The sequence below is a fragment of the Opisthocomus hoazin genome, chromosome 30 (assembly GCF_030867145.1).
Source record: "Opisthocomus hoazin isolate bOpiHoa1 chromosome 30, bOpiHoa1.hap1, whole genome shotgun sequence".
In the NCBI taxonomy this organism is placed as follows: domain Eukaryota; kingdom Metazoa; phylum Chordata; class Aves; order Opisthocomiformes; family Opisthocomidae; genus Opisthocomus; species Opisthocomus hoazin.
Genome location: NC_134443.1, coordinates 4244606 through 4266845, shown reverse-complemented (window position 1 = coordinate 4266845; position 22240 = coordinate 4244606).

The window sequence follows — 22240 nt, the reverse complement described above, 5'->3', positions numbered from 1 at the left end:
GGGGTCCGTACCGGGCGTCTCCAGCAGCCCTGCTCCCAATATGCGAACGTCTGCAGATAGCTCGCAGCCAGAAAGAGCTAGCCTGGAAAGCTGTTGCTCAGCCTCATCTGCCCATGGCACTGCTCGCACAGAGGCACAGAGACTGGGGCTGCTTGCTTGTCTTGCCACCTCAAACTTCCAACGTAGCTTTGGGGGTCCGTGCGGGGCGCCTCCGGCAGCCCTGCTCCCAAAATGCGAACGTCTGCAGATAGCTCGCAGCCAGAAAGAGCTAGCCTGGAAAGCTGTTGCTCAGCCTCATCTGCCCATGGCACTGCTCGCACAGAGGCACACAGACTGGGGCTGCTTGCTTGTCTTGCCACCTCAAACTTCAAACGTACCTCTGGGGGTCCGTGCCGGGCGACTCCTTCAGCCCTGCTCCCAAAATGCGAACGTCTGCAGATAGCTCGCAGCCGGAAAAAGCTAGCCTGGAAAGCTGTTGCTCAGCCTCATCTGCCCATGGCACTGCTCGCACAGAGGCACACAGACTGGGGCTGCTTGCTTGTCTTGCCACCTCAAACTTCAAACGTACCTCTGGGGGTCCGTGCCGGGCGTCTCCGGCAGCCCTGCTCCCAAAATGCGAACTTCTGCAGAAAGCTCGCAGCCAGAAAGAGCTAGCCTGGAAAGCTGTTGCTCAGCCTCATCTGCCCATGGCACTGCTCGCACAGAGGCACACAGACTGGGGCTGCTTGCTTGTCTTGCCACCTCAAACTTCAAATGTAGCTTTGGGGGTCCGTGCCAGGCGCCTCCGGCAGCCCTGCTCCCAAAATGCGAACGTCTGCAGATAGCTCGCAGCCAGAAACAGCTAGCCTGGAAAGCTGTTGCTCAGCCTCATCTGCCCATGGCACTGCTCGCACAGAGGCACACAGACTGGGGATGCTTGATTGTTTTGTCACCTCAAACTTCAAACGTACCTCTGGGTGTCCGTGCCGGGCCTGTCCAGCAGCCCTGCTCCCAAAATGCAAACGTCTGCAGATAGCTCGCAGGCAGAAAGAGCTAGCCTGGAAAGCTGTTGCTCAGCCTCATCTGCCCATGGCACTGCTCGCACAGAGGTACACAGACTGGGGCTGCTTGCTTGTCTTGCCACCTCAAACTTCAAACGTACCTCTGGCGGTCCGTGCCGGGCGTCTCCAGCAGCCCTGCTCCCAAAATGCGAACGTCTGCAGATAGCTCGCAGCCAGAAAGAGCTAGCCTGGAAAGCTGTTGCTCAGCCTCATCTGCCCATGGCACTGCTCGCACAAAGGCACAGAGACTGGGGCTGCTTGCTTGTCTTGCCACCTCAAACTTCAAACGTACCTCTGGGGTTCTGTGCAGGGCGTCTCCGGCAGCCCTGCTCCCAAAATGCGAACGTCTGCAGATAGCTCGCAGCCAGAAACAGCTAGCCTGGAAAGCTGTTGCTCAGCCTCCTCTGCCCATGGCACTGCTCGCACAGAGGCACACAGACTGGGGCTGCTTGCTTGTCTTGCCACCTCAAACTTCAAACATACCTCTGGGTGTCCATGCCCGGCGTCTCCAGCAGCCCTGCTCCCAAAATGCGAACGTCTGCAGATAGCTCGCAGCCAGAAAGAGCTAGCCTGGAAAGCTGTTGCTCAGCCTCATCTGCCCATGGCACTGCTCGCACAGAGGCACAGAGACTGGGGCTGCTTGCTTGTCTTGCCACCTCAAACTTCAAACGTACCTCTGGGGGTCCGTGCCCGGCGCCTCCGGCAGCCCTGCTCCCAAAATGCGAACATCTGCAGATAGCTCGCAGCCAGAAAGAGCTAGCCTGGAAAGCTGTTGCTCAGCCTCATCTGCCCATGGCACTGCTCGCACAGAGGCACAGAGACTGGGGATGCTTGCTTGTCTTGCCACCTCAAACTTCCAACGTAGCTTTGGGGGTCCGTGCCGGGCGTCTCCAGCAGCCCTGCTCCCAAAATGCGAACGTCTGCAGATAGCTCGCAGCCGGAAAGAGCTAGCCTGGAAAGCTGTTGCTCAGCCTCATCTGCCCATGGCACTGCTCGCACAGAGGCACACAGACTGGGGCTGCTTGCTTGTCTGGCCACCTCAAACTTCAAACGTACCTCTGGGGGTCCGTGCCGGGCGTCTCCGGCAGCCCTGCTCCCAAAATGCAAACGTCTGCAGATAGCTCGCAGCCAGAAAGAGCTAGCCTGGAAAGCTGTTGCTCAGCCTCATCTGCCCATGGCACTGCTCGCACAGAGGCACACAGACTGGGGCTGCTTGATTGTCTTGCCACCTCAAACTTCTAACGTATCTCTAGGTGTCCGTGCCGGGCGTATCCAGCAGCCCTGCTCCCAAAATGCGAACGTCTGCAGATAGCTCGCAGCCAGAAAGAGCTAGCCTGGAAAGCTGTTGCTCAGCCTCATCTGCCCATGGCACTGCTCGCACAGAGGCACACAGACTGGGGCTGCTTGCTTGTCTTGCCACCTCAAACTTCAAACGTATCTCTGGGGTTCTGTGCAGGGCGTCTCCGGCAGCCCTGCTCCCAAAATGCGAACGTCTGCAGATAGCTCGCAGCCAGAAAGAGGTAGCCTGGAAAGCTGTTGCTCAGCCTCATCTGCCCATGGCACTGCTCGCACAGAGGCACACAGACTGAGGCTGCTTGCTTGTCTTGCCACCTCAAACTTCAAACGTACCTCTGGGGGTCCGTGCCGGGCGTCTCCAGCAGCCCTGCTCCCAAAATGCGAACGTCTGCAGATAGCTCGCAGCCAGAAAGAGCTAGCCTGGAAAGCAGTTGCTCAGCCTCCTCTGCCCATGGCACTGCTCGCACAGAGGCACAGAGACTGGGGTTGCTTGCTTGTCTTGCCACCTCAAACTTCAAACATACCTCTGGGTGTCCGTGCCCGGCGTCTCCAGCAGCCCTGCTCCCAAAATGCGAACGTCTGCAGATAGCTCACAGCCAGAAAGAGCTAGCCTGGAAAGCTGTTGCTCAGCCTCATCTGCCCATGGCACTGCTCGCACAGAGGCACACAGACTGGGGCTGCTTGCTTGTCTTGCCACCTCAAACTTCAAACGTATCTCTGGGGTTCTGTACCGGGCGCCTCCGGCAGCCCTGCTCCCAAAATGCGAACGTCTGCAGATAGCTCGCAGCCAGAAACAGCTAGCCTGGAAAGCTGTTGCTCAGCCTCATCTGCCCATGGCACTGCTCGCACAGAGGCACACAGACTGGGGCTGCTTGCTTGTCTTGCCACCTCAAACTTCAAACGTATCTCTGGGGGTCCGTGTCAGGTGCATCCGGCAGCCCTGCTCCCAAAATGCGAACGTCTGCAGATAGCTCGCAGCCAGAAAGAGCTAGCCTGGAAAGCTGTTGCTCAGCCTCATCTGCCCATGGCACTGCTCGCACAGAGGCACACAGACTGGGGCTGCTTTCTTGTCTTGCCACCTCAAACTTCCAACGTAGCTTTGGGGGTCCGTGCCGGGGCGCCTCCGGCAGCCCTGCTCCCAAAATGCGAGCGTCTGCAGATAGCTCGCAGCCAGAAAGAGCTAGCCTGGAAAGCTGTTGCTCAGCCTCATCTGCCCATGGCACTGCTCGCACAGAGGCACAGAGACTGGGGATGCTTGCTTGTCTTGCCACCTCAAACTTCAAACGTACCTCTGGGGGTCCGTGCCGGGCGTCTCCAGCAGCCCTGCTCCCAATATGCGAACGTCTGCAGATAGCTCGCAGACAGAAAGAGCTAGCCTGGAAAGCTGTTGCTCAGCCTCATCTGCCCATGGCACTGCTCGCACAGAGGCACACAGACTGGGGCTGCTTGCTTGTCTTGCCACCTCAAACTTCAAACGTACCTCTGGGGGTCCGTGCCGGGCGTCTCCGGCAGCCCTTATCCCAACATGCGAACGTCTGCAGATAGCTCGCAGACAGAAAGAGCTAGCCTGGAAAGCTGTTGCTCAGCCTCATCTGCCCATGGCACTGCTCGCACAGAGGCAGACAGACTGGGGCTGCTTGCTTGTCTTGCCACCTCAAACTTCAAACGTACCTCTGGGGGTCCGTGCCGGGCGTCTCCAGCAGCCCTGCTCCCAAAATGCGAACGTCTGCAGATAGCTCACAGCCAAAAAGAGCTAGCCTGGAAAGCTGTTGCTCAGCCTCATCTGCCCATGGCACTGCTCGCACAAAGGCACAGAGACTGGGGCTGCTTGCTTGTCTTGCCACCTCAAACTTCAAACGTACCTCTGGGGGTCTGTGCAGGGCACCTCCGGCAGCCCTGCTCCCAAAATGCGAACGTTTGCAGATAGCTCGCAGCCAGAAGGAGCTAGCCTGGAAAGCTGTTGCTCAGCCTCCTCTGCCCATGGCACTGCTTGCACAGAGGCACAGAGACTGGGGCTGCTTGCTTCTCTTGCCACCTCAAACTTCAAACGTATCTCTGGGATTCTGTGCCGGGCGTCTCCGGCAGCCCTGCTCCCAAAATGCAGTTGTCTGCAGATAGCTCGCAGCCAGAAAGAGCTAGCCTGGAAAGCAGTTGCTCAGCCTCATCTGCCCATGGCACTGCTCGCACAGAGGCACAGAGACTGGGGATGCTTGCTTGTCTTGCCATCTCAAACTTCAAATGTAGCTTTGGGGGTCCGTGCCAGGCGCCTCCGGCAGCCCTGCTCCCAAAATGCGAACGTCTGCAGATAGCTCACAGCCAGAAAGAGCTAGCCTGGAAAGCTGTTGCTCAGCCTCATCTGCCCATGGCACTGCTCGCACAGAGGCACAGAGACTGGGGATGCTTGCTTGTCTTGCCACCTCAAACTTCAAACGTACCTCTGGGGGTCCGTACCGAGCGTCTCCAGCAGCCCTGCTCCCAAAATGCGAACGTCTGCAGATAGCTCGCAGCCAGAAAGAGCTAGCCTGGAAAGCTGTTGCTCAGCCTCATCTGCCCATGGCACTGCTCGCACAGAGGCACAGAGACTGGGGCTGCTTGCTTGTCTTGCCACCTCAAACTTCAAACGTACCTCTGGGGGTCCGTGCCCGGCGCCTCCGGCAGCCCTGCTCCCAAAATGCGAACATCTGCAGATAGCTCGCAGCCAGAAAGAGCTAGCCTGGAAAGCTGTTGCTCAGCCTCATCTGCCCATGGCACTGCTCGCACAGAGGCACAGAGACTGGGGATGCTTGCTTGTCTTGCCACCTCAAACTTCCAACGTAGCTTTGGGGGTCCGTGCCGGGCGTCTCCAGCAGCCCTGCTCCCAAAATGCGAACGTCTGCAGATAGCTCGCAGCCGGAAAGAGCTAGCCTGGAAAGCTGTTGCTCAGCCTCATCTGCCCATGGCACTGCTCGCACAGAGGCACACAGACTGGGGCTGCTTGCTTGTCTGGCCACCTCAAACTTCAAACGTACCTCTGGGGGTCCGTGCCGGGCGTCTCCGGCAGCCCTGCTCCCAAAATGCGAACGTCTGCAGATAGCTCGCAGCCAGAAAGAGCTAGCCTGGAAAGCTGTTGCTCAGCCTCATCTGCCCATGGCACTGCTCGCACAGAGGCACAGAGACTGGGGCTGCTTGATTGTCTTGCCACCTCAAACTTCTAACGTATCTCTAGGTGTCCGTGCCGGGCGTATCCAGCAGCCCTGCTCCCAAAATGCGAACGTCTGCAGATAGCTCGCAGCCAGAAAGAGCTAGCCTGGAAAGCTGTTGCTCAGCCTCATCTGCCCATGGCACTGCTCGCACAGAGGCACACAGACTGGGGCTGCTTGCTTGTCTTGCCACCTCAAACTTCAAACGTATCTCTGGGGTTCTGTGCAGGGCGTCTCCGGCAGCCCTGCTCCCAATATGCGAACGTCTGCAGATAGCTCGCAGCCAGAAAGAGCTAGCCTGGAAAGCTGTTGCTCAGCCTCATCTGCCCATGGCACTGCTCGCACAGAGGCACACAGACTGGGGCTGCTTGCTTGTCTTGCCACCTCAAACTTCAAACGTACCTCTGGGGGTCCGTGCCGGGCGTCTCCAGCAGCCCTGCTCCCAAAATGCGAACGTCTGCAGATAGCTCGCAGCCAGAAAGAGCTAGCCTGGAAAGCAGTTGCTCAGCCTCCTCTGCCCATGGCACTGCTCGCACAGAGGCACACAGACTGGGGTTGCTTGCTTGTCTTGCCACCTCAAACTTCAAACATACCTCTGGGTGTCCGTGCCCGGCGTCTCCAGCAGCCCTGCTCCCAAAATGCGAACGTCTGCAGATAGCTCACAGCCAGAAAGAGCTAGCCTGGAAAGCTGTTGCTCAGCCTCATCTGCCCATGGCACTGCTCGCACAGAGGCACAGAGACTGGGGCTGCTTGCTTGTCTTGCCACCTCAAACTTCAAACGTATCTCTGGGGTTCTGTACCGGGCGCCTCCGGCAGCCCTGCTCCCAAAATGCGAACGTCTGCAGATAGCTCGCAGCCAGAAACAGCTAGCCTGGAAAGCTGTTGCTCAGCCTCATCTGCCCATGGCACTGCTCGCACAGAGGCACACAGACTGGGGCTGCTTGCTTGTCTTGCCACCTCAAACTTCAAACGTACCTCTGGGGGTCCGTGTCAGGTGCCTCCGGCAGCCCTGCTCCCAAAATGCGAACGTCTGCAGATAGCTCGCAGACAGAAAGAGCTAGCCTGGAAAGCTGTTGCTCAGCCTCATCTGCCCATGGCACTGCTCGCACAGAGGCACACAGACTGGGGCTGCTTGCTTGTCTTGCCACCTCAAACTTCCAACGTAGCTTTGGGGGTCCGTGCCGGGGCGCCTCCGGCAGCCCTGCTCCCAAAATGCGAGCGTCTGCAGATAGCTCGCAGCCAGAAAGAGCTAGCCTGGAAAGCTGTTGCTCAGCCTCATCTGCCCATGGCACTGCTCGCACAGAGGCACACAGACTGGGGATGCTTGCTTGTCTTGCCACCTCAAACTTCAAACGTACCTCTGGGGGTCCGTGCCGGGCGTCTCCAGCAGCCCTGCTCCCAATATGCGAACGTCTGCAGATAGCTCGCAGCCAGAAAGAGCTAGCCTGGAAAGCTGTTGCTCAGCCTCATCTGCCCATGGCACTGCTCGCACAGAGGCACACAGACTGGGGCTGCTTGCTTGTCTTGCCACCTCAAACTTCAAACGTACCTCTGGGGGTCCGTGCCGGGAGCCTCCGGCAGCCCTGCTCCCAACATGCGAACGTCTGCAGATAGCTCGCAGACAGAAAGAGCTAGCCTGGAAAGCTGTTGCTCAGCCTCATCTGCCCATGGCACTGCTCGCACAGAGGCACACAGACTGGGGCTGCTTGCTTGTCTTGCCACCTCAAACTTCAAACGTATCTCTGGGGGTCCGTGTCAGGTGCATCCGGCAGCCCTGCTCCCAAAATGCGAACGTCTGCAGATAGCTCGCAGCCAGAAAGAGCTAGCCTGGAAAGCTGTTGCTCAGCCTCATCTGCCCATGGCACTGCTCGCACAGAGGCACACAGACTGGGGCTGCTTGCTTGTCTTGCCACCTCAAACTTCCAACGTAGCTTTGGGGGTCCGTGCCGGGGCGCCTCCGGCAGCCCTGCTCCCAAAATGCGAGCGTCTGCAGATAGCTCGCAGCCAGAAAGAGCTAGCCTGGAAAGCTGTTGCTCAGCCTCATCTGCCCATGGCACTGCTCGCACAGAGGCACAGAGACTGGGGATGCTTGCTTGTCTTGCCACCTCAAACTTCAAACGTACCTCTGGGGGTCCGTGCCGGGCGTCTCCAGCAGCCCTGCTCCCAATATGCGAACGTCTGCAGATAGCTCGCAGCCAGAAAGAGCTAGCCTGGAAAGCTGTTGCTCAGCCTCATCTGCCCATGGCACTGCTCGCACAGAGGCACACAGACTGGGGCTGCTTGCTTGTCTTGCCACCTCAAACTTCAAACGTACCTCTGGGGGTCCGTGCCGGGCGTCTCCGGCAGCCCTTATCCCAACATGCGAACGTCTGCAGATAGCTCGCAGACAGAAAGAGCTAGCCTGGAAAGCTGTTGGTCAGCCTCATCTGCCCATGGCACTGCTCGCACAGAGGCAGACAGACTGGGGCTGCTTGCTTGTCTTGCCACCTCAAACTTCAAACGTACCTCTGGGGGTCCGTGCCGGGCGTCTCCAGCAGCCCTGCTCCCAAAATGCGAACGTCTGCAGATAGCTCACAGCCAAAAAGAGCTAGCCTGGAAAGCTGTTGCTCAGCCTCATCTGCCCATGGCACTGCTCGCACAAAGGCACAGAGACTGGGGCTGCTTGCTTGTCTTGCCACCTCAAACTTCAAACGTACCTCTGGGGGTCTGTGCAGGGCACCTCCGGCAGCCCTGCTCCCAAAATGCGAACGTTTGCAGATAGCTCGCAGCCAGAAGGAGCTAGCCTGGAAAGCTGTTGCTCAGCCTCCTCTGCCCATGGCACTGCTTGCACAGAGGCACAGAGACTGGGGCTGCTTGCTTCTCTTGCCACCTCAAACTTCAAACGTATCTCTGGGATTCTGTGCCGGGCGTCTCCGGCAGCCCTGCTCCCAAAATGCAGTTGTCTGCAGATAGCTCGCAGCCAGAAAGAGCTAGCCTGGAAAGCAGTTGCTCAGCCTCATCTGCCCATGGCACTGCTCGCACAGAGGCACAGAGACTGGGGATGCTTGCTTGTCTTGCCATCTCAAACTTCAAATGTAGCTTTGGGGCTCCGTGCCAGGCGCCTCCGGCAGCCCTGCTCCCAAAATGCGAACGTCTGCAGATAGCTCACAGCCAGAAAGAGCTAGCCTGGAAAGCTGTTGCTCAGCCTCATCTGCCCATGGCACTGCTCGCACAGAGGCACAGAGACTGGGGATGCTTGCTTGTCTTGCCACCTCAAACTTCAAACGTACCTCTGGGGGTCCGTACCGAGCGTCTCCAGCAGCCCTGCTCCCAAAATGCGAACGTCTGCAGATAGCTCGCAGCCAGAAAGAGCTAGCCTGGAAAGCTGTTGCTCAGCCTCATCTGCCCATGGCACTGCTCGCACAAAGGCACAGAGACTGGGGCTGCTTGCTTGTCTTGCCACCTCAAACTTCAAATGTAGCTTTGGGGGTCCGTGCCAGGCGCCTCCGGCAGCCCTGCTCCCAAAATGCGAACGTCTGCAGATAGCTCGCAGCCAGAAAGAGCTAGCCTGGAAAGCTGTTGCTCAGCCTCATCTGCCCACGGCACTGCTCGCACAGAGGCACAGAGACTGGGGCTGCTTGATTGTCTTGCCACCTCAAACTTCAAACATACCTCTGGGTGTCCGTGCCGGGCGTCTCCAGCAGCCCTGCTCCCAAAATGCGAACGTCTGCAGATAGCTCGCAGGCAGAAAGAGCTAGCCTGGAAAGCTGTTGCTCAGCCTCATCTGCCCATGGCACTGCTCGCACAGAGGCACACAGACTGGGGCTGCTTGCTTGTCTTGCCACCTCAAACTTCAAACGTATCTCTGGGGGTCCGTACCGGGCGTCTCCAGCAGCCCTGCTCCCAAAATGCGAACGTCTGCAGATAGCTCGCAGCCAGAAAGAGCTAGCCTGGAAAGCTGTTGCTCAGCCTCATCTGCCCATGGCACTGCTCGCACAGAGGCACACAGACTGGGGCTGCTTGCTTCTCTTGCCACCTCAAACTTCAAACGTATCTCTGGGAATCAGTGCCAGGCGCCTCCGGCAGCCCTGCTCCCAAAATGCGAACGTCTGCAGATAGCTCACAGCCAGAAAGAGCTAGCCTGGAAAGCTGTTGCTCAGCCTCATCTGCCCATGGCACTGCTCGCACAGAGGCACACAGACTGGGGCTGCTTGCTTGTCTTGCCACCTCAAACTTCAAACGTACGTCTGGGGGTCCGTGCCGGGCGTCTCCAGCAGCCCTGCTCCCAATATGCGAACGTCTGCAGATAGCTCGCAGCCAGAAAGAGCTAGCCTGGAAAGCTGTTGCTCAGCCTCATCTGCCCATGGCACTGCTCGCACAGAGGCACAGAGACTGGGGCTGCTTGCTTGTCTTGCCACCTCAAACTTCCAACGTAGCTTTGGGGGTCCGTGCGGGGCGCCTCCGGCAGCCCTGCTCCCAAAATGCGAACGTCTGCAGATAGCTCGCAGCCAGAAACAGCTAGCCTGGAAAGCTGTTGCTCAGCCTCATCTGCCCATGGCACTGCTCGCACAGAGGCACACAGACTGGGGCTGCTTGCTTGTCTTGCCACCTCAAACTTCAAACGTACCTCTGGGGGTCCGTGCCGGGCGTCTCCAGCAGCCCTGCTCCCAAAATGCGAACGTCTGCAGATAGCTCGCAGCCGGAAAAAGGTAGCCTGGAAAGCTGTTGCTCAGCCTCATCTGCCCATGGCACTGCTCGCACAGAGGCACACAGACTGGGGCTGCTTGCTTGTCTTGCCACCTCAAACTTCAAACGTACGTCTGGGGGTCCGTGCCGGGCGTATCCGGCAGCCCTGCTCCCAAAATGCGAACTTCTGCAGAAAGCTCGCAGCCAGAAAGAGCTAGCCTGGAAAGCTGTTGCTCAGCCTCATCTGCCCATGGCACTGCTCGCACAGAGGCACACAGACTGGGGCTGCTTGCTTGTCTTGCCACCTCAAACTTCAAATGTAGCTTTGGGGGTCCGTGCCAGGCGCCTCCGGCAGCCCTGCTCCCAAAATGCGAACGTCTGCAGATAGCTCGCAGCCAGAAACAGCTAGCCTGGAAAGCTGTTGCTCAGCCTCATCTGCCCATGGCACTGCTCGCACAGAGGCACACAGACTGGGGATGCTTGATTGTTTTGTCACCTCAAACTTCAAACGTACCTCTGGGTGTCCGTGCCGGGCCTGTCCAGCAGCCCTGCTCCCAAAATGCAAACGTCTGCAGATAGCTCGCAGCCAGAAAGAGCTAGCCTGGAAAGCTGTTGCTCAGCCTCATCTGCCCATGGCACTGCTCGCACAGAGGCACACAGACTGGGGCTGCTTGCTTGTCTTGCCACCTCAAACTTCAAACGTACCTCTGGCGGTCCGTGCCGGGCGTCTCCAGCAGCCCTGCTCCCAAAATGCGAACGTCTGCAGATAGCTCGCACCCAGAAAGAGCTAGCCTGGAAAGCTGTTGCTCAGCCTCATCTGCCCATGGCACTGCTCGCACAAAGGCACAGAGACTGGGGCTGCTTGCTTGTCTTGCCACCTCAAACTTCAAACGTATCTCTGGGGTTCTGTGCAGGGCGTCTCCGGCAGCCCTGCTCCCAAAATGCGAACGTCTGCAGATAGCTCGCACCCAGAAAGAGCTAGCCTGGAAAGCTGTTGCTCAGCCTCATCTGCCCATGGCACTGCTCGCACAGAGGCACACAGACTGGGGCTGCTTGCTTGTCTTGCCACCTCAAACTTCAAATGTATCTCTGGGATTCTGTGCCAGGCGTCTCCGGCAGCCCTGCTCCCAAAATGCGAACGTCTGCAGATAGCTCGCAGGCAGAAAGAGCTAGCCTGGAAAGCTGTTGCTCAGCCTCATCTGCCCATGGCACTGCTCGCACAAAGGCACAGAGACTGGGGCTGCTTGCTTGTCTTGCCACCTCAAACTTCAAACGTATCTCTGGGATTCTGTGCCGGGCGTCTCCGGCAGCCCTGCTCCCAAAATGCGAACATCTGCAGATAGCTCGCAGACAGAAAGAGCTAGCCTGGAAAGCTGTTGCTCAGCCTCATCTGCCCATGGCACTGCTCGCACAGAGGCACACAGACTGGGGCTGCTTGCTTGTCTTGCCACCTCAAACTTCAAACGTATCTCTGGGGTTCTGCACCGGGCGCCTCCTTCAGCCCTGCTACGAAAATGCGAACGTCTGCAGATAGCTCGCAGCCAGAAAGAGGTAGCCTGGAAAGCTGTTGCTCAGCCTCATCTGCCCATGGCACTGCTCGCACAGAGGCACACAGACTGGGGCTGCCTGCTTGTCTTGCCACCTCAAACTTCAAACGTACGTCTGGGGGTCCGTGCCGGGCGTCTCCAGCAGCCCTGCTCCCAAAATGCGAACGTCTGCAGATAGCTCGCAGCCAGAAAGAGCTAGCCTGGAAAGCTGTTGCTCAGCCTCCTCTGCCCATGGCACTGCTCGCACAGAGGCACACAGACTGGGGCTGCTTGCTTGTCTTGCCACCTCAAACTTCAAACATACCTCTGGGTGTCCATGCCCGGCGTCTCCAGCAGCCCTGCTCCCAAAATGCGAACGTCTGCAGATAGCTCGCAGCCAGAAAGAGCTAGCCTGGAAAGCTGTTGCTCAGCCTCATCTGCCCATGGCACTGCTCGCACAGAGGCACACAGACTGGGGCTGCTTGCTTGTCTTGCCACCTCAAACTTCAAACGTACCTCTGGGGGTCCGTGCCCGGCGCCTCCGGCAGCCCTGCTCCCAAAATGCGAACATCTGCAGATAGCTCGCAGCCAGAAAGAGCTAGCCTGGAAAGCTGTTGCTCAGCCTCATCTGCCCATGGCACTGCTCGCACAGAGGCACAGAGACTGGGGATGCTTGCTTGTCTTGCCACCTCAAACTTCCAACGTAGCTTTGGGGGTCCGTGCCCGGCGTCTCCAGCAGCCCTGCTCCCAAAATGCGAACGTCTGCAGATAGCTCGCAGCCGGAAAGAGCTAGCCTGGAAAGCTGTTGCTCAGCCTCATCTGCCCATGGCACTGCTCGCACAGAGGCACACAGACTGGGGCTGCTTGCTTGTCTTGCCACCTCAAACTTCAAACGTACGTCTGGGGGTCCGTGCCGGGCGTCTCCGGCAGCCCTGCTCCCAAAATGCGAACGTCTGCAGATAGCTCGCAGCCAGAAAGAGCTAGCCTGGAAAGCTGTTGCTCAGCCTCATCTGCCCATGGCACTGCTCGCACAGAGGCACACAGACTGGGGCTGCTTGATTGTCTTGCCACCTCAAACTTCTAACGTATCTCTAGGTGTCCGTGCCGGGCGTATCCAGCAGCCCTGCTCCCAAAATGCGAACGTCTGCAGATAGCTCGCAGCCAGAAAGAGCTAGCCTGGAAAGCTGTTGCTCAGCCTCATCTGCCCATGGCACTGCTCGCACAGAGGCACACAGACTGGGGCTGCTTGCTTGTCTTGCCACCTCAAACTTCAAACGTATCTCTGGGGTTCTGCACCGGGCGCCTCCTTCAGCCCTGCTCCCAAAATGCGAACGTCTGCAGATAGCTCGCAGCCAGAAACAGCTAGCCTGGAAAGCTGTTGCTCAGCCTCATCTGCCCATGGCACTGCTCGCACAGAGGCACACAGACTGGGGCTGCTTGCTTGTCTTGCCACCTCAAACTTCAAACGTACGTCTGGGGGTCCGTGCCGGGCGTCTCCAGCAGCCCTGCTCCCAAAATGCGAACGTCTGCAGATAGCTCGCAGGCAGAAAGAGCTAGCCTGGAAAGCTGTTGCTCAGCCTCATCTGCCCATGGCACTGCTCGCACAGAGGCACACAGACTGGGGCTGCTTGCTTGTCTTGCCACCTCAAACTTCCAACGTAGCTTTGGGGGTCCGTGCCGGGGCGCCTCCGGCAGCCCTGCTCCCAAAATGCGAACGTCTGCAGATAGCTCGCAGCCAGAAAGAGCTAGCCTGGAAAGCTGTTGCTCAGCCTCATCTGCCCATGGCACTGCTCGCACAGAGGCACACAGACTGGGGATGCTTGCTTGTCTTGCCACCTCAAACTTCAAACGTACCTCTGGGGGTCCGTGCCAGGCGTCTCCAGCAGCCCTGCTCCCAATATGCGAACGTCTGCAGATAGCTCGCAGCCAGAAAGAGCTAGCCTGGAAAGCTGTTGCTCAGCCTCATCTGCCCATGGCACTGCTCGCACAGAGGCACACAGACTGGGGCTGCTTGCTTGTCTTGCCACCTCAAACTTCAAACGTACCTCTGGGGGTCCGTGCCGGGCGTCTCCGGCAGCCCTTATCCCAACATGCGAACGTCTGCAGATAGCTCGCAGACAGAAAGAGCTAGCCTGGAAAGCTGTTGCTCAGCCTCATCTGCCCATGGCACTGCTTGCACAGAGGCAGACAGACTGGGGCTGCTTGCTTGTCTTGCCACCTCAAACTTCTAACGTACCTCTGGGGGTCCGTGCCGGGCGTCTCCAGCAGCCCTGCTCCCAAAATGCGAACGTCTGCAGATAGCTCACAGCCAAAAAGAGCTAGCCTGGAAAGCTGTTGCTCAGCCTCATCTGCCCATGGCACTGCTCGCACAAAGGCACAGAGACTGGGGCTGCTTGCTTGTCTTGCCACCTCAAACTTCAATCGTAGCTTTGGGGGTCTGTGCAGGGCACCTCCGGCAGCCCTGCTCCCAAAATGCGAACGTCTGCAGATAGCTCGCAGGCAGAAACAGCTAGCCTGGAAAGCTGTTGCTCAGCCTCATCTGCCCATGGCACTGCTCGCACAGAGGCACACAGACTGGGGCTGCTTGCTTGTCTTGCCACCTCAAACTTCAAACGTATCTCTGGGGGTCCGTACCGTGCGTCTCCAGCAGCCCTGCTCCCAAAATCCGAACGTCTGCAGATAGCTCGCAGCCAGAAAGAGCTAGCCTGGAAAGCTGTTGCTCAGCCTCATCTGCCCATGGCACTGCTCGCACAAAGGCACAGAGACTGGGGCTGCTTGCTTCTCTTGCCACCTCAAACTTCAAACGTATCTCTGGGATTCCGTGCCGGGCGCCTCCGGCAGCCCTGCTCCCAAAATGCGAACGTCTGCAGATAGCTCGCAGCCAGAAAGAGCTAGCCTGGAAAGCTGTTGCTCAGCCTCATCTGCCCATGGCACTGCTCGCACAGAGGCACACAGACTGGGGCTGCTTGATTGTCTTGCCACCTCAAACTTCAAACGTATCTCTGGGTGTCCGTGCCGGGCGTATCCAGCAGCCCTGCTCCCAAAATGCGAACGTCTGCAGATAGCTCGCAGCCAGAAAGAGCTAGCCTGGAAAGCTGTTGCTCAGCCTCATCTGCCCATGGCACTGCTCGCACAGAGGCACACAGACTGGGGCTGCTTGCTTGTCTTGCCACCTCAAACTTCTAACGTATCTCTGGGGTTCTGTGCAGGGCGTCTCCGGCAGCCCTGCTCCCAATATGCGAACGTCTGCAGATAGCTCGCAGCCAGAAAGAGCTAGCCTGGAAAGCTGTTGCTCAGCCTCATCTGCCCATGGCACTGCTCGCACAGAGGCACACAGACTGGGGCTGCTTGCTTGTCTTGCCACCTCAAACTTCAAACGTACGTCTGGGGGTCCGTGCCCGGCGCCTCCGGCAGCCCTGCTCCCAAAATGCGAACGTCTGCAGATAGCTCGCAGCCAGAAAGAGCTAGCCTGGAAAGCTGTTGCTCAGCCTCATCTGCCCATGGCACTGCTCGCACAGAGGCACACAGACTGGGGCTGCTTGCTTGTCTTGCCACCTCAAACTTCAAACGTACTTCTGGGGGTCCGTGCCGGGCGACTCCTTCAGCCCTGCTCCCAAAATGCAAACGTCTGCAGATAGCTCGCAGCCAGAAAGAGCTAGCCTGGAAAGCTGTTGCTCAGCCTCATCTGCCCATGGCACTGCTCGCACAGAGGCACACAGACTGGGGCTGCTTGCTTGTCTTGCCACCTCAAACTTCAAACTTACCTCTGGGTGTCCGTGCCGGGCGTCTCCAGCAGCCCTGCTCCCAAAATGCAAACGTCTGCAGATAGCTCGCAGCCAGAAAGAGCTAGCCTGGAAAGCTGTTGCTCAGCCTCATCTGCCCATGGCACTGCTCGCACAGAGGCACACAGACTGGGGCTGCTTGCTTGTCTTGCCACCTCAAACTTCAAACGTACCTCTGGGGGTCCGTGCCGGGCGTCTCCGGCAGCCCTTATCCCAACAAGCGAACGTCTGCAGATAGCTCGCAGACAGAAAGAGCTAGCCTGGAAAGCTGTTGCTCAGCCTCATCTGCCCATGGCACTGCTTGCACAGAGGCACACAGACTGGGGCTGCTTGCTTGTCTTGCCACCTCAAACTTCAAACGTACCTCTGGGGGTCCGTGCCGGGCGTCTCCAGCAGCCCTGCTCCCAAAATGCGAACGTCTGCAGATAGCTCGCAGCCAGAAAGAGCTAGCCTGGAAAGCTGTTGCTCAGCCTCATCTGCCCATGGCACTGCTCGCACAAAGGCACAGAGACTGGGGCTGCTTGCTTGTCTTGCCACATCAAACTTCAAACGTACGTCTCGGGGTCCGTGCCGGGCGTCTCCAGCAGCCCTGCTCCCAAAATGCGAACGTCTGCAGATAGCTCGCAGCCAGAAAGAGCTAGCCTGGAAAGCTGTTGCTCAGCCTCATCTGCCCATGGCACTGCTCGCACAAAGGCACAGAGACTGGGGCTGCTTGCTTGTCTTGCCACCTCAAACTTCAAACGTATCTCTGGGGTTCTGTGCCGGGCGTCTCCGGCAGCCCTGCTCCCAAAATGCAAACGTCTGTAGATACCTCGCAGCGAGAAAGAGCTAGCCTGGAAAGCTGTTGCTCAGCCTCATCTGCCCATGGCACTGCTCGCACAGAGGCACACAGACTGGGGCTGCTTGCTTGTCTTGCCACCTCAAACTTCAAACGTACCTCTGGGGGTCCGTGTCGGGCGTCTCCAGCAGCCCTGCTCCCAATATGCGAACGTCTGCAGATAGCTCGCAAACAGAAAGAGCTAGCCTGGAAAGCTGTTGCTCAGCATCATCTGCCCATGGCACTGCTCACACAGAGGCACAGAGACTGGGGCTGCTTGCTTGTCTTGCCACCTCAAACTTCAAACTTCATAGACCTCCATTAAAGGGATTGAGGTGCTGGAGATAAACATTTTGGAAAAGGGTCCCCTCCTGAGATCATCACAAGCCTGGCTGTCGCCTGAAGCAGGAAGAAAATATGAAGCACAGTGGAACGTAAACGGGTATCATATCTTGTGGAAGAACTTCTCAATCAGTGGGCAAATTACACAGGATAACTAATTGCTCCACGTAGGAATGCAGAAACATCTGACAGTGCCATTAAAGAAGCCCTCGGGAGATCTCTGTCAGAAGCAATAGCCTGTCTCACTAGGGCTGTAATTAATGGCTCTCGGGTTCCAGAACAGCACTGCAAACATGTGAGAGGCAAATACAGGAGCAGCCTGGCACCAGCACCCAGCTTTAAGCAGCCTCTCAAATAATTAGCACAGTACCCAGAGGCAGGTGGGCCCAACTTGCCAAATGCTTTGTTTCAGGCAGTAGTAAAGGAAAAAATGTCTTTTTCATGCAGGCTTTTTCCTCAGTCCTTCCACAAAACACAGGAATTTCATTTTCCAGGCTGGCAGGATGCATGGCCTGAACGCAGGGTCCAGGCAATACAGACCAGAAGATGCTGCGCACTGAAGGACACGCAGGACCGACGGCAGGATGCAGCGGCAGCCCTGGTCCAGCAGCTGAGACAGGGCAGATCTCAGCAGGCGCTAGCATGAGCCGAGCTGGAGGCTGACAGGCGAGCAGGGATCTGGGGGAAATGAGGGGCTGCCTGGCATTTCCCTACCATAACAGACAGAAGCCCTCAGTGCAGGAGCAGCTCCACAGCTGGAGCTCTGTCCTCCTCAGAGCAACTCCGAACGGCCTTTCCCTCTTCTCTGCCTGACTGCGCAGAGCCCACCATTGCTCTCCCCCGCTGCTCTGAGCTGGGCAGAACTGCCCGTCTTTCTCCAGTCAAAACCAGAAGAGAACTTCAGGCATCGTACCCGACTGCTGCGTCCTCCTTCGCCCGGCTGGCACGAAGCACAGCCAGGCCCATGGACGCGCGAGAAGCTCCTGCTCTGTCAGAGGCAACTCCAGCCGCTCGGCTGATGCCTCCTCGCATGCTTCTGCTGTCACCACGTGCATGTCTCACTGCACCTTGCTCTCGCACCTGCACACCTGCTAATTAAGAACTTCATTAATCTTCCACTCATTAGCAAAGTTTGCTGGTCATCCTCTTTGGCTTCCCTTGGTGACATCTTTGGCATCCCTCACAAAACCAAGCTGTGGGGCGCAGAGTTTTCTAATTAAAACTGATGGTAGGGAGGATAAGAGCAGGCTCAGCAACGCCAACAAGCAAGCAAGGGGTGGTCAGCGGAGAACACAATCAGCGTGGTCTGCTCTCGGCCCAGGAAACGCTCCCTGTGGCCGGCAGAGATGGGAAGCCACGACACGGAAAAGCAAGCAGGGGCTTCACTGCACAGCCCACACGGAGGTGGCACCTCCTCCCCTCCTCCCGACCATCTCTTCCAACCCCGCGAGGGAAGAACATGCTGTAATTTGGATAATGGGCAAGACTAGGTGACGCAAGCTGATGTGGCACAGCACATTAAACGCTTTGGGAGAAGACCTAGCTTCACCAAGGACACAACATCTGCTCTAAACACCCAGGGAAGACCCCCCTTGACTACGGGACCATGAGAGTTCATGAGAGCTCAGCTAAGGACCATGAGAGTTTGGAAAGACTTTAGTCAGTGCCAGTGTCCCGGCAAAAAATGCCAGCAGAGGCACATTGTCCTAGACCTTCCCAGGCTCCACATCTCCCAAGGGTTTCCACTCTGTTCCAGCCCAATCCCCTCTTCAGAGTAGAAGGAAAACCACAGTGTCCACCCCTTGTGTCAAAACAAGCGCAATTCATCACCTCCAGCAGCGGGGGCAAGCTTTGGAGGTTAATTTACAAGCTGCCAATGTGGTACGGGAAGCTTAACAAAGTTTACTCCTAACTTCTTCAAGATGTGGCTTAGAAAGTGCGAGATTGGAGGCCCCACAGTTCTGCACATCGGCGTTTACTGCCTAATGATCCTGACCTGCGGGGAGTTTGATGATGAGCAGCTGCCCGTCCGTTTTGATGTTGTTCTGAAGCAGAGCTTTGCTGACACATTTAAACTCATCACGTGAGCCCCAACTCCTATTTGTCATTCCCACCTGAACTGCTGTGGGGCCTGGCATTTCATTAACGGCACCAAGGAATCATTGCCAATGTCTCTATGAAGGGATCCCAGCTCTCCCATCAGCAGTGAACATGAAACAGAGCAACGTGGGGATGATCTTTTGAAGCTGGCAGACTGACACCTACGTTCACTAGAAGCCTTCGGGTGGGTAAGGAAAAGCACGTGGCAAGAAACTGCACTGCTGATAGAAAGGAAGGTGACAATGGGAGGCCACCTCATGGGCACTTTTCTGTTAGATGCAGATACAGGCCAGTCACTGGAGTAAGACACAGCTACAATACATACTAAACTACGGTGAGTCAAGTTGTGGACAAAGTCTCTGCTGAAAAAAGTCACTTTATGTCCTTCTCTAACAACTACATTTGAGAACAGAGATAGAAATATGGGCTCTTCTTTGCGTTATTACACCCTGACTTCAGATGTGCAGTCTCCAGGAGGGAAGCTGCTATCATGAGCATGCAAAACCTGTTGAGTTCCTTCAAAAATCTATCAACTTCCTCTGAAAAAGAACAAGAAGGCTGGTACTACGGACAAAAGGAACCACATCCTAATATAAGTGTCTCCCATGTTTTACTATTCTTGCTGTATCTCAGCTAAGCTCTCAATTTTAATGACTTGCATTTTATGTGACTGCTGAGGAGTCCCAGACCCCTATTTGCCTACACAAGCACTGAGGGGTAATCCAAAACTCTTCCCCTTTATTTCTTCTTCCAGAAGCTCCAGATCCCATCTCCTTCCCAGAGACACGTTACCTCAGGCATACCATACACAGCTTGACAGCCCAGAAGTTTGTTCTCCTATGCACCACACAAAATCAGGAAAAAATTAAACTCAGAAGAATCAGCTTCTTCCTTTTCCTTGATGACACATCTTAAAACATGCGATGCCTCCATTCCAACCTAACGTGGTGATGCTCAACTTGCAGGTGGGGCACGGAGCGGCGGTGGATCGCACAGCCAGGCAAAGGCAGGACTGTTCCGCTCGGAGAGGCGGAGAGAAAAACGGGCCGTGCACAGTCAGTCACTACAGCCTTGCTGCGATTGCCTCTCGGGACTGAGGTGCTGCTTCTGTTTGGGAGCACAGCTCTGACTGAGACGTGTGGAGGGCTCGCAGCTGAAGTCCGAAATTCTTGCTGGAAATGGATTACACACCCCATGCCAATGAACACCTTATCAAAAGCTATCTAAATAAATAAGAGAGCCAGGGAAGAGGGGAGAGCAGAACAGGAGCGGGACGGTGAGATTCCCGGCAGACAACCTCCCTGCCGGCTGCGGATCCCCAGCGGAGCAGCAAGAAGGTGATGGCAGGCACCACAGCTCACCGCACGTTGGTGGTGGCAAGACACAAACAAGCCCAGGGCAGCAGAGGAGAAGAGTCCACCAAAGGCACGTGAGACAGAAAGGCAGAGCGCTGAGAACTCGGGCACAAGTGGTACGCCCAGAAGGGCAGAGGCACACTTGAGACAAAAGGCAAACGTCGTTCAAAGCAGGCAGACTACGCCAAGCTCAGCTCCACCACCCTGGATCTCTCCATCGCTTCTCTGAGCAGAGACAAACCCAGCGCCACAGGGCTGCTGGACTCACAGCCGGTGCATGCTGTGTCACTTCAGAAACAGTTCCCGGTGCAGGCTACCAGGCTGGCTGGAGGGAACACCAGCGCAGCACAGCTACGCTGCTTCTCCCTCCAGGCACCTCTCTGCCTTCTTTCAGCTGCCCCTTCCCCTCCAAACGAGGGGCTTGCAGTCGGAGCAGGACGCGCAGGGGAGGGGGCAGAAAGGCCTGGCCAGAGGCACGGCAGCAGTGCCATCAGCCCTCCCCACCACAGCCCACAGCGACAACTGCACAAACCCTTGGGAAACCCACATCCTTAGGCTGTGATTTCAGACACCGTGTACCAAGAGATGACTTCAGGCTGCCACCAAAGGGCCCGGCCCTGCGCAGCCACAGGCAGATGGACGGTGAGTCACGCTTCTGGAGCGCAGCTTTCTGCCCGATCAGCTCCTTCCACCGACAACTCCTGCGACCGCGCAACCGAGGAGCGGCAGCACCATGCAGCTGGGGAGGACGGACGAGCAGGACCTGCTGCATCTCCTCTTCCACGCCTCTGCCTAAAGCCAGGCATCAGCACCTTTTCTCATGAGTCCCTACGAGCACTGCAAATCACACTCCAAGCTTGGAACAAATGAAAACAAGAACAGCTGACTTTCCCCCGCTGCTGGAGATGGAAATGCAAACCAGGAATACCTACGCTGGGCAGTTTACCGAAACATCTCAGGTTCCACTCCAAGGACTCATTTGCACTTCTCTGTGTAGTTTCTGCTCAGTCTCTATTCATCCTACTGTGAATGTGAAGGCAGAATATGTATCAGTGGTTTGTTTACCTATTACAGAAAAGAATATTTTTATCTATGGTAAAACAACCTAATCGATCCTCTTTTCCACTCTCTGCAATATTCACAATTCCTCTGCAAAACACTGTAAGAGACAGCCAGAAAGTTACATTTGCATCCTCACCTCCCAGGTAACATCCCTTAAAGAAAACAAAGGTCCCATTCACACTCGGTGCACGCTCCCCACTTTCAGGCCAGCTTCTAAACACCCAAATGGGCAAATGCGACAAAAGCACAGCAAAGCCATTCGGGAGGGTTAGGAGATCTCAGCATTAATCTGCTGCAGCCTGGAGGGGAGCAGATCAAGTGCGTGCGTCTGCTGCTGCTGCTAAGAGTTGAATACAGGCTGGGATTATTTCTTGCCTCTGCTGCTGTCTGGAAGGGGAGGGAAAATTGAAGGTTCATTTCAAAACCCAGGGCAGAGCGGAGCCTCACAACGGCGGCACTGTAGCATGATTCTTCAGGACGTTAGTTCCAGTCCTGTAGCTACAAGCCTCATCTTAACTTGGAGCATCAATGAGTAGAGCAGCCTAAGGATGCCCTCAGCTACTCATGAAACGCCACAAGAGAGCTGTAGCCACGTGTTTGCCCCCGAGCGGTGCGAAGGAAGTAAATGAAGTCGTGTTCTTCCAAGGCAAACACACAGAAGGCAAAAACTTAGAAGGATCCTCTTTGTACCCTCATTACTGCAACCTCCAAACTCATTATGGTTTTGGCTGCAAACTGCACCCTTGTGAAGACGCTCAGGGCAAACAGGACGAACGGCAGGACGCACGGCTGTGCGGCAGGGCTCTGCAGGCCAGCGGCTGCCGTCCTGTGCAGCAAACAGGCTTCCACGGTGCGAGTGGGATCTGACGTCCCACACAGCGCGTGATAATCGGGAGAACCGTCTACGACTCCAAGAACGACATCTCGCCTTGGTGAACGCCGCAGGATGCAGGAGGACAGTCTGCTGAGCATGAGAGGGACGAAGGTCATTTTGCCAGCCTCGTACTAACCGTCTGCAGAGTGCTCCGGGGGAAAACCCTCACTTTACTCCGCCTCAGCTGTGCCAAGACCACGCT